This window comes from Armigeres subalbatus, chromosome 3, assembly GCF_024139115.2.
Source record: "Armigeres subalbatus isolate Guangzhou_Male chromosome 3, GZ_Asu_2, whole genome shotgun sequence".
NCBI lineage: Eukaryota > Metazoa > Arthropoda > Insecta > Diptera > Culicidae > Armigeres > Armigeres subalbatus.
In genome coordinates this window covers 295,756,018-295,768,375 of record NC_085141.1, presented here as the reverse complement: position 1 = coordinate 295,768,375, position 12,358 = coordinate 295,756,018, and the positions used below count along the sequence as shown (strand labels likewise).

Below are 12,358 nucleotides of genomic sequence, written 5' to 3'. Positions count from 1 at the left end.
ACAGATCTCGACTATTGGAGAGTGCATTGCTTGCATCTAAGAGTTAGTGATTAGTCCCAAATCAATATCTGTGGTAACGGATGAAAGTGATGCTACTCTCATACAATAGTCTTGGCTTGTACCACCTACGAATTTGTGCGAACTGCTAAATGCTAATGCTAATGCTAATACCCTGTTTTATCACTCCAAAATTCACCAGGGGGGTGATAAAATCGGGATATTACTGTATTTGCAACGGCCTTATTTGACTTCCAAAAATTTAACTTTAATCGTAAGCAATTTAACGAAAATTACGCGGAAAAAAAAAATTCGGTTGGTTTTGAAAAATTTCGAATTAAATAGACTTGGATTTCGTATAGTTCCGTGGTATCGAAAATAAATCTATATTTCGTTTCGCTTCGTTTCGAATCAACATAGACATTTTAAATTTCGTTTCGTTTCGCCAAGAAAAAGTGTATTATCGCATACCCTTACTTGTCAATGCCAGCAAACTGAGTGAAAACAAAGTGCTTTTTGGAAGATGTTTCGCGTGCTACTTGGTTATTTTCTTTATGATTTCTGTAAACTCACTTAACCTATGGTCGTATATTAATAAAGCAGTAAAAACATTTTCCATCAAATTATATAAATCCACCAGAAACGGATTTTTTCATGAGTTCACAAAAAAAGTCGAACTTTGGGGTGGGGTGGTTGATGGTCGGAATCGCATCGAACCTATTCGAATCAAGAATGATCCAACTTTTAAGTATGTCTGTGAGAGACGAATATCCTCTGTTGGGTAAAGTCTCGTTAAACAGGAAAAAAAGTAAGTATATCAGTGACTAGGCAGTGCAGTGACACAACGATCAATAAAATCGCCATCGTAAGCAGGGAGGTAAAGTATTTTAAGAAATAAAGAAAAACCTGATTTTCGTTATAGGATTTCTTATCCTACAAATTGATGCTCTACTGAAAATTATAACAATGCAAATAATGACTCAATAAGGATGCTTTTTTTAGAATTCATTCTTATTAAGCACCTTTGCTCAAAGTTTTAATTGTTGTATGCCCCAAGTCGTATGGAGTTATTTTAGCACCAAAATCTGTTTTAATACCCAGTGGCGTAGCCAGAAAATTGGCCTGGGGGGGGGGGGTGAGGTTTCCGAAAAAAAAAATTTTTATCTTCGAGAGTTGTATAAAGTTGACATTTTTATAAACAATAATTTTCATACTTCACCAAAACAACCCTAAAATTAGGAAGGCTTTGATCACTTTGACTTTATCAAAATTAATTTATTGGCTTTTTTTGGTAATAATTATACTACTCAAAGCGATGGACATGATGGAGTTCGTTTAGGATTAGAGTAGCACGGAAGGTGTATGGATGAACTGCTTGGAGGCAAAGATGGCAAGAAGCAACAAGATACCCGACTTCTATGATTTTACGGAGACACGATAAGCGCCCCAAGTGAACAAAAACCGAACTAGTACACTGTTAATTTTAATCGATCATCTTTTGAAGAAATGTCAATAAAATAAAACAATAACAGCTGGGCCATTGCACCATGCAAACAACTCGTACAAGGCGATGGCCATAAACAGTTTCTTTAAAAGTGAACTGGCAAGATGTTTACCAATCCTACTTTCATTTAATGAAGTGGGTATGATAAATTATGTTTAAGGATGGACCAAGCTTTGTCAAAACCCGGGTATCAATAAGAGCAGTCAAATCTGCTCGATGCATTTCGCCAACTCTGCTTTTACAAATTACAGAAATAAATCTCAATGATAACAAAGTCCAGCTATTAAATCCATTTTAGCTTAAGGCATTTCGTAGCTCCATCAGTTTTCCCAGTCAATCCTGCAGCATTAATATCAACTCCGATGGAAATATATATTGATGAATAAGAAGCAACTTCGTTGGATTCAGGCCACGTATATTAGGATAACGGAATTGATGTTGCTGGAGAAGTTGAATTGGGAAATGTTGACATCGATCAGGAAACACACCTAATTAACGAAAATACAAGGAAAGCTCGCGATAATTATTTGGTCCATCGTCATGATTACGCATTGAAATAGAACGGGTTATTAAATCTATGGAGCGACTTGTATGTTATTGTGGAGAAGGAAAACAGAGTTTTAAAGAAAAAAGTAAGGAGCTATCAGAAAAATATATCTAAACAGAAGTCACGAATCAATCTCGTTGCAGAAATAAAAAACACAGATGGTGTAGCCGTGTAACTGAAGTTTGTGTTCTTTTTTTATATTTACATTCTCTATACACGTTAAACAAAAACCTTCAAAATAGCATTAATGCTTGAGTTTTTGTGCAATAGATGGAAGCACTTTCATTGATTTCAGTGTCTCCGGTGAGATGTATGAAAAGTTTTGAACTCGGTTATCTTGTTGTTTCTTGCCATCTTTGTTGGAGGGGTTTAGTGGACGTGAGGAATATTATCCAGCAGGAGAAGAAACGACCACGGAATCTAATGAAGATTTTTCCCGCGAAGAAACAGAAGTTTCTGAAGACCTGATGAACGATTCTGGTACAGTATTCACAGGTGTTATAGCCGAAAAGATTAAGCTGGGAGAGACCGCAACATGGGAGGACCAAGTAAAGCCACAGAATGCAAATCGCAAACCGTGGCGGTGAACGCGATGGAGAATATGAAGATTATGAAATTACTAAATTTATACGAGGACGTCCGGAGCTATTATTGAACGGTTACGCTTGCAACTTAAACATGAAGGTAAATGTTGGTAGAAAGTAGATATTGAACCCAAAACATACATTTTTATTCTTTATGTAGGTAGATGACGTCTACTATTGAATATTTATTATCAGTGAACGCAGTTTGAATATTTAATATCGGTGTGGAGCGACACTTATTTCGCGAGTCACAACAGAGCAGAAACATAATATAGACACCTGTAAAATACATTCCCTAGTAACCTTTTGGTTTTATAACGCTCTTGAAGAGTATGTTATGGTCTTCAAAAGTGTTATAATACTTAAAACATTACTTGACCATGTTTGTACCGAACTTGTTGCAAAATTATTGTCTGCGCTATAGATTAGCAGTTGAAAAAACGATCGAGAGAAAACCATAAACGTCTGTCAGCGTTTGTGGCAGGAATACGCCGTTAGCGGTTTGTTTTTCCTCAACAATCTATGGTAAAGTATCAACTAATTATTTCAAATCAATAGGTTCAGAGTATGATTTCAAATTTGCGGCGCAGAGGTCTTCTGTCGAGAAAACTGCGAACAAATTTAGACATATTCTAAAGCTCCTGAAACGCCGAAAGATTTTGAAGAAATTGACGAATGTTTCAAAAAATCTTAAAATGGGTCCCCGTTTACAGTTGAACAAAAACTCACCGAAGGCGGAGTAATATTGATGTTCTCTACTGCAGGTACTAAAGTCATAACAGTTATTTTTGAGGAAATGTTATTTATGTTAAAAAATTACAGACAATGTAAATCGCTTAGCTTCATCCAAGCTTTGGATGTTGGATGGAACTTTTGCTACAACTCCGCAAGGTTTCCGTCAAATGTACTTTCGTCAAATGGCATCCAACAGTACAAAAGAATCAGCCAGATTTCTCCCTATGGTATATTTTTTGTTTTAACCGACGCTTTCCTGCTTTTGGACAATTATGCAGCTCAGACCAGTGTCGAACTCGATCCGGAAGTGGTCATCACTGACCATGAGAAAGCCGCCATAAATGCGGGCCAATCAGTGTTTTCTTAAATTCGAACGCAAGGTTGTTTTTTTTAGTTATGCCAATATTTTTACAAACGGATTCAAAGTAGTGGATTGGTACAATCATACTCAAAAAACAAAGATGTTTTCATGGCATTTGAAATGACTCAAGTCCTTGCATTCTTAATGCCAAAACTTGTACCAGACGCTAAGAATATTAAGCTAAGAACCATTTCTCAACCAATATTAGATTTGCTAGAAAAACAAAGCAAGATGGACCGTTGTTAGAAGCAAACCGTGTTTCGATTTACATAAATGGAATATGTTACCACGTAACCAGGTTACCACAAAAGTCGTACCACAAATCGTCTAACAGTAGAAGCATAAATACTAGAACGCTAGTAGCGCTGTACTTATTCAAATTATTTTGCCAAATTATGCTTCAACAAGCTTCAATTGATCATAATTTATGCATGATGTTGAAGTGCATGTTTGATTTCATCACCAACAAAGGTTCAACACTTGTAGTAGCGGTACTTTGGCAATGATAGCAATATTATTTTGGCAAAATTTCACCGTGCGCCAAAAGCTATATTCAGTCGGGAAAACTCACAGTTTTCTTATTATTTATTATTTTAAAGAACCTATCGTTATTGGGCCACTATTAGAATAAACTCGTTACATTATTCTTACATGCAGTGACCCACGGATAGTCATAGAAAAATTTTCCCAGCGACAGCGACATACGAGTATTTGGGGTAATGAAACACCATAATCAATCATTTTGTTTATAATTAGTATTCGACGTAATGTCCAACGTCTCTAATGAACTTTAAATTTATTTTCGACTGAATGTCCATTTGACCACAGGCCTATTCGATGTAATGTCCTTTCGACCAAATGTAATTCGACGAACTGTCTTTCGAATAAATGATACAGATTCGTCCGTTCGACCAAATGTTCTTTCAATTAAATGCGCGAAAATTTTTCATTCTTTAATCGCATTTCGACTACCGTGCGGGACCGAAATCCGTACAGCACCGAAATCCGTACAGCACCGAAATCCGTCCACCTCATGAGATATCAATAAATTAAAGGAGGTTAAAGGTAATTAATGTAGGAATAATTAATCTTATCCTGTTCAGATACTTGACAGTAAGCTTCTAGGGCATAGAATTGGAAAAAAGGCTTTGAATTTAAAACAACAAAAATCAAAAACAAATCTCCACCCACCAAACGCGGAGTTTGTGCCGCCATTTTGTTTTCGGGTAGAGCATAATCGCACCAAAAGTAACTATGTTTTAATTGCTAATTGCAAATCATTACATAAGATAAGCGGAATACAAATGGAAGGGATCGCTTCTCAAGGTGCGTATCGAACTATTTACAGTGGTAGTTTAGTCAATCAGACTGTTTCAATTCAAATATTTAGTGAAGAAATAGCTGTACGGATTTTGATCCTTTGATTCGAAATACGTCCACGGTGGACGGATTTCGAGCCAGGAGTAGTTGATTTAATTCATTATTTTATCATGTTTTTCGGAGTTTTTAATGAGTAAATGTGAAACACTTCAAACACTTCATGCACCTGTGTCAATGACAAACGTTTTATTTACATTCGATATTTATTTTCTAATGACTTTTTCATATATTTTTCGACCAAATGTCATTCAACTAAATGTCATTCAACAAAATGTCTTTTGACGAAATGGCATTGATTCCATTGAATATCACCACATGAGTCTAACACGATGATACGATATAGGAAGTGAGGCATGTGAGTACAACGTAACTTGATGATTCTATACCATTTCGTCGAAAAACATTTCATCGAATGTCATTTAGTAGAATGACGTTTGGTCGAAAGGACATTTGATCGAATGATCATTAGGTCCAAAGATGATTTTCGAAGGAATAATCTTGATACATTTAGTCGAATGACGTTCCACCAAATGTATATTTGGAAGAAAGGAACTTAAGTCAATAATAATGAAAAAAAATATTGCGGTGTTTCAAAAAGTATCATAACTGTTGCTCCAACATTGTACAAAGAATGGTGGGTTCAGAAAAAGAATTAATAATAGGAAAACGTTGAATATTCCTGACAGTATGTTGACTTTAATGAACCCCTCTAACCGACTACGATGAATCTATACCACCTGGTCAAAAGATATTTAGTCCAATGATGTTTCGTCAAATGACACTTGGTAGGAAGGACATTACGGAACACATTAGGTCGTATGACCATTTGGTCGAAATAAAATTTCCGGTCAATAATCAACGAATTATGTTTGGTTAGATGAATTGTATACTGATCTAGTTATTGGATAAATATTAAGTGGAAGTGGAAGCCCGACAGCAACCCTGCAAAGATGGTGTTCGCTTCCGATCCGGCAGGTATGAGACGGCGTGGAGCGCAGCGAGCGAGGTGGGCAGACCAGGTGCAAAACAACTTGGCGAGTGAGGGGGCGCATTCGAGAATGGAGAGATGCGGCCTCAAACCGTGTGTTGTCGCGTCAAATTGTTGATTCTGTGTTATCTGTCTAGATGTAAACTAAATAAATGAATGAATTGAGTGGAAGAAAGAGTACACATGAAAAGAATAAGAAAACCTTTTCCGTTCGCCAAAATGTTTCTTCGACCAAACGTCTTTTCGACGAAATGTCATTTGACCAAATGGTATTCGACTAAATGTCAATCAACGAAATGTTCCAAAGCCGACTATGGTGAAGTATTGGCAAAATAACATTCCCTTGTCATAAGACGAGTTTGTACAATCCCATTTAAATCCACCACTTAATTGTACCTTGACAGATACATATTTTCACCTCAACAGTAATGTCGTCTTCAGTGTCTCGTACTTGACTCGACTTACGACGTGCGAGACACTGAAGACGACCTTACTGTTGAGGTCGAAATACGTATCTGTCAAGGTACAATTAAGTGGTGGAATTAAATGGGATTGTACAAACTCGTCTTATGACAGGTGAAGACATTCCGCTAAAAAGCTCAAAATAATTTTCTTAATAAAATAACATTGATATCATTGGTATTTGAGCTAGTGCCGAAAAATAGAATAGAGGTATTTCACCATCACTGCCTATGATCGCATATCAGTCCCAGCTGTGCTGGATTTCCTATTAATATGGGACAAATATGCATTTGTGGGTAGATCAGTACTTATTATTTTCCTATTTCTGTAGGTTTTCAACTTTTTTTCACAAAAGTTCTCGTTTGCTCTGATGAAAAATCTGAATCTGCTGAATAAGCTTCCTCACGTCCACTACATTCTTTTAATCAGTTCATCCATGTCTCTTGAGGATCATTTATTTTAATTCAACCAAATATCTATTGACGAGTTATCTATTTCACTAAATTATCTATTACCGGCAGAAATTTGCTTTCAACATTCGACTAAATGTCCATTCGACCAAATGTCCGTTCGACTAAATGTTCATTCAGCTAAAAATCCATTTGGCCAAATGTCTCTTCGATCAAATGCCCTTCCGACCAAACGTCATTCGAAGCCCAATTTGATTCTTTTGTTTTACAATTCAATCTCAACAGCAAAGCTGTCTTTTTTGTCTCAAACTTGACTCGACTTCGTTCTGTCATGCCCAGGGAAGACGAGAACATTTCCTATGCCGGACCGAGTATCAATCAAGCCACCCACGGCATAATCTTAATTTGTAACCACGCATCTTACCGCAAGAAAATACGCACCCAATCAGCGACTGTTCTAACAATTCTATTTAAGACCCTAACAAATCCTGTATAAGAACTGGCCATATGCGAAAGTGTTAGATTCATGTACAAAAAAAATTTAAGCTCACAAACAAGTATTGTTAGAATAGCTTGCAAAATTGTAAGGTCTCATACAATATTTGTATGAGAATCTAGCATTTTCGCATATGCCCAGTTCTTATACAGGTCTTGGTAATTTTTTACACAATTGTTAGAAAAACTAAAAATCACCGGTTGGGTGTGCGAAAAGTTAAAAACCTATGTGGTACAGTGGTACAGTAAAACCTACATGAGTCGATGCTGAAGGGACCATCGACTTATGGAAATATCGAGATGTGGAAGAGAAAATCCTTGAAAATCTGTTTGAAGGGACAGGGCTGGTAGCGATGAACGTCGTTCAAAATAGTGACCTTAGTGACCAACGATGACGAAAAAGTGTCCAAATAGTGACTTTCAATTGCAGAAAAAGTGACCAAATAGTGACTTTTGAATGAAGTTTTCAACTGCAAGTCGCGTTAGCATTGTTGTTTCGGCATTTTTCGTAGATTGCAAACTAGTGTTTTATTTTAATCTTAATGCAGAATGCTATCAAAAATCAAGAAAAACAACAAAAGTAGTACTGGTCACGCCCATCTTCATCGTAAAAAGAGAGAGGATGGAGGAGGCCAGTGACTGCGACACTCTCATAATTACCACGGAGTTGGATATTGAGGATGATATTCGTAACAATCATAAACGGATTTAACAATCATGTAGGGTAGGGTTACAAAAAATAAACACAAGAGTGTCCATTATAAGAATATTTTGGGGGGTCTACAATAGGGAAGAAGAACGTCCCGAAACGAAACATGAAAATCAAATGAAGTGTCTACTATAGGGAAGCAATTTCCTATTATGGACCCCCAGGGGGTCTACTATAGGGTGAATTGATTCGGACTTTAAAATGTTAATTTCAACGAATAACGTCGTGTATTTGAGCGTTTTATGTATGTATCGTGAAGAGGAGATGCAGAGCTTGTTATTAGATATCAAGCAGAATTATTATGTTGAACATTTCTACTCCTTATGAGAGGAAGAACAAAACTCCGCTACTAGGGGGTCCACTATTGGGTATTTTACCCTACTTTCTGTCATCGACGCCCTTATCGCTCATTATTCTCTCTGACGTTGAGAAACATCAAACATCATTGGCATGTGATGAAACTGAAGCTGTTCACTATCTTTTTCACCGGAGGGTATGTACTTTTTACTTGCGGTGAATCGGAAATAACCTAACGATTTTCACAACACACTTGGAACTTTTTGGGTGCATATTTCCCAAATTTAAATATTGCTACCAGATTCACATTTTATTTGGTTGATCATGAGCATGATGACCCCGCAGAACAATCGCAATTGCACAGGGAACCCATGATTCCATATGGGATTTGCTCTTCAACATCAATATGCACTGCAGTCCGAGAGCTCTTGTATTTTAAATGGTCTACAACGGCGCTGGCAACGTCCTCACGGTCTATCGGGGATGGTTATGAATTGATCACGCAGTCACTCGCCCACTGCAAGCCGAAAACACCTCTGCACTCACCACGAGTTCATGCGGAATTTAATTGAAATTTGGGAGTAAGGTTTTTATGACATAGGTTCGTCTTGATTAACGGGCTGCCAATGTGGTAGTAAAGAAAGGGTGGTATATCTAAATTGGATGCCAGAAACGAGCTTTTTCGCTCATATCGAACCGGAAGCAAAAAATGGAAGAAGCCGAAGTGGTAGCCATATGACCACCAAGCCCGTTTACACATTTGATTCGGTTGATCATAATAGGTACAAATGATTTTTATTTTGAACTTTTTTACCACAGGCAATGCAAAAATAGTGACTTTAGTGACCATTTTCTGACAAATAGTGACTTTAGTGACTTTTGGATGCAAATAGTGACTTTTTAGTAAGTTGACTCAAAATAGTGACCAAGTCACTAAAAAGTGATTCGCTACCAGGTCTGAGGGATCATCACAGTAACCCAGAAAATATTTTTTAATATGGCACAATTTGCTTCCATGAGTCGGTATCGAGTCATTGAACATCGACTCATGGAGGTTTGACTGTATTACAGATTACGGTAAACAGTATTACAGTGTTTGAACAATTATGAGGCGTGTACCTTCTATCTATGGTGGAGTGTGTGGACTTTGTTCCGTTAATATACAAGCGGGTGTCTCCAGGAAAACCTTTTACCTTCGATGGCGCAGCACATGTGAATGACATCCACGCGCAACGACTGCTTCGATTATTGTTTATCCGATCATTGGTATCAGGCCTACTTCAATGGTTCCAAAGCCAATGAATATTGACCAATATATTAAGTGGCAAATGCTGCACTGCCACACAGAGTGCAAATAGAGTATAGTACATCGAGAAGGCGAATGAACTTAAAATGATATCAGCTATAAGAGGAACCGTTCATCGTTCATATCAAGCGAATAGAACCACTTTAGTAGACCGGACACGTGGCTAGAATGATGATCAATAATCCGATAAAAAATGTATACGAAAGTTTCAGCCCAATTAACAGTTTTTGGAGGCTCCAGTTAGCCTTGCGGGTAAAGGCGTAGGATTGCCATTCCGGAGATGGCGAGTTCGATTCTCGGTCCGGTTCAGGATGCTTTCAGGTAGGAAACATTCTCGATTCCCTGGGCATAGTGTATCCATTATATTTGCCACACTAGATACATACTCATGCAATTGGCGGGAATAGAAAAGCTTCCAATTAATAACTGTGGAATTGCTCTTAGAACACTGAGTTGAAAAGTTGTCTCCATTCTTAACATTTAGAACTCGGGCTCATTTCAATCAAAAAATATGACTTACGAATAAATTTTTGGGACGTGATCAGTAGACCTTCCTCCCAAAAGTCGACGCCGACGGTCAAAAGCCCTTTCGGAATCCAACAAGAGGTGAAAAATCTCAGGGATTTCCGAAATTGTCTTGCCACACCATGGCCATGATGGCGCTGCCGTAACCAAACTACTAAGTAGGCAACTATCCATGACGAACATAAATAACTGTATATTGTAAGGGTACGTACATATTTTAAATTTCACACAGCTTGTTGCAGATAATTTATTCAATTTGTGTTTTCAATTTAGCAGTTCTGTATTTCAACGCTTGTCATTTGGCTCGTGTTTTAAATTATTGAATCTACATCAACCAACATCAACGATATATATGACCGCCTATTTACTCGAACTAAACTAGATAAAACTCTGTCATTTTTACGCTAGTTTGAACCTCAAATATGAAAAGTATGTCAATCACAGAAGTTTATTTCTTAACCCAAGATAACTTACCACACTTCTATTTGTGTTGATTTCTATTTATTCTTTTCTTATTTAATTGTTGATTAAAAACGTAAACAATGTCTACGTTTATGTTGGTAATATCCAAATAATGCCTAAATACACTAAATATGTAGTTTTGATGTTATTGACTGCATCATAAAACGTACATCACGTTTTTATACGTTTTCTCAACAGAAAGCACCAGTATGACAATTGATTCATTCGAAATGGGATAACTTCTATCATCAAACAACACTAACCACACACTTTTATGATGGGTGTTCTTCTTCCGACTTTGCCGCAATCTCGTTTCTTCCAACTAAGCCCACAAAACTATAAAACTGCAGGCGCCAGCAAAATAATACGTTTTCACCGATCGAATTAATTTAATTAACATAAACAACACCATTCCTATCCATCGGCACTATATTTAAGCTTAATTGTCGCGAACGCATTCATTAGAGCTTCTCGCGTGCTTAGCTGGCCGCAGCATCTTCCAGTGTCCAGCCGATCGTCGCTCAGCGAATCAGCCTTTACACATTCGCGACGGCTTTTCTTCCACAAACCACGCGCACCTGTTCCTTAGGGGGCTCGAATCCCTCCACACGCGCGGCCAGGACCCGTATCCTGCGCAATGCAGTACTGCCAAAATCACGCGATCGCGATCAACTATCGAAAAATTCGCGACGGCGCACGCTACCGTCGTCGTTTGCTGCTGCGTCGTCGTCGTCGTGGCTGTCGTCCGTTTGCCGAAACTCTTTCCACGGAACTACATCGGGAGCAAAACAAAAAGCATAATTTTAATCCAGCTCTCGCGTCCGCGTGTTGGCCTTTGGTGATGCTGGCAGTGCGCCCGTTGATTCGAAAGCGACGACGCAGGCGACGGCAAACGATGGGTTGCAACGGATCTGTGCAATAAAGCAGCGCGCCATCAATCGTCGGGCTCGGCCCGGTTGGCAAACCGTGAACGAAAGAGCTGCTAGAGAGAGAAAAGAACTGCCTCGCCGAAGAGCGCCGCGTTGAATTCGTCGACAATGAGCGAGCGAGCGCTGCCTGCCTGCCTGCTGCTGGTGGGTTGGAATCAGAAATCCCCTTATTTGTTGTGTGCACGGCAGCAGTCACGGCGTGGTCTCTTCGGTTGGACACCACCCCACAGCAGGAGGGTCGACGATGACGGCGAAAAGCCGGGAGATTCAGTTTGATCGATCGCGTGTGTGTGTGGAAGTTGAAGGCACCTCGATTAAGCCGCGGGCCGGAAGGTACCTACGCTCATTCGTTTGTTCGATTCGATGCCGGATTGGGAGAGGGACGCTTGTTTCTCTTTGGATGTAGGTTCGATGGTTGATTACGACAAATTTGGCTGTGCCTTACTGAACTTTGATAGATTGGAAACAAAACATGGTTCAAATGTGCTTATCTATGAGGTTCTGGAGTTGTAGACTGTTGTGAGATGCTTTTAAATGGAAATATTAAAAAAGCAATAGAAATTTTAGAAAAATCAACGAAACAGCTAGAACACAACACTTTACGGATCCTTCCCAAAAACTACGATTAAAGCTTACAGATAAAAATGAAAATATTTGGATCGCAACC

The 12,358-nt window shown here is 38.5% G+C and overlaps 1 protein-coding gene across 1 annotated transcript in view; it reads right to left on the bottom strand.

Moving 5' to 3' along the window:
• The window catches only part of LOC134222566 (paired box protein Pax-3-B-like), a 50,940-nt gene extending 39,227 nt beyond the window's left edge, over window positions 1-11,713 (bottom strand). Inside the window, exon 1 of the mRNA XM_062701726.1 lies at window positions 11,341-11,713. The gene's annotated coding sequence lies outside the window, so the exon portion shown is untranslated. The remainder of the gene's footprint in view (window positions 1-11,340) is intronic.
• Between the last annotated feature and the right edge of the window lie 645 nt (window positions 11,714-12,358).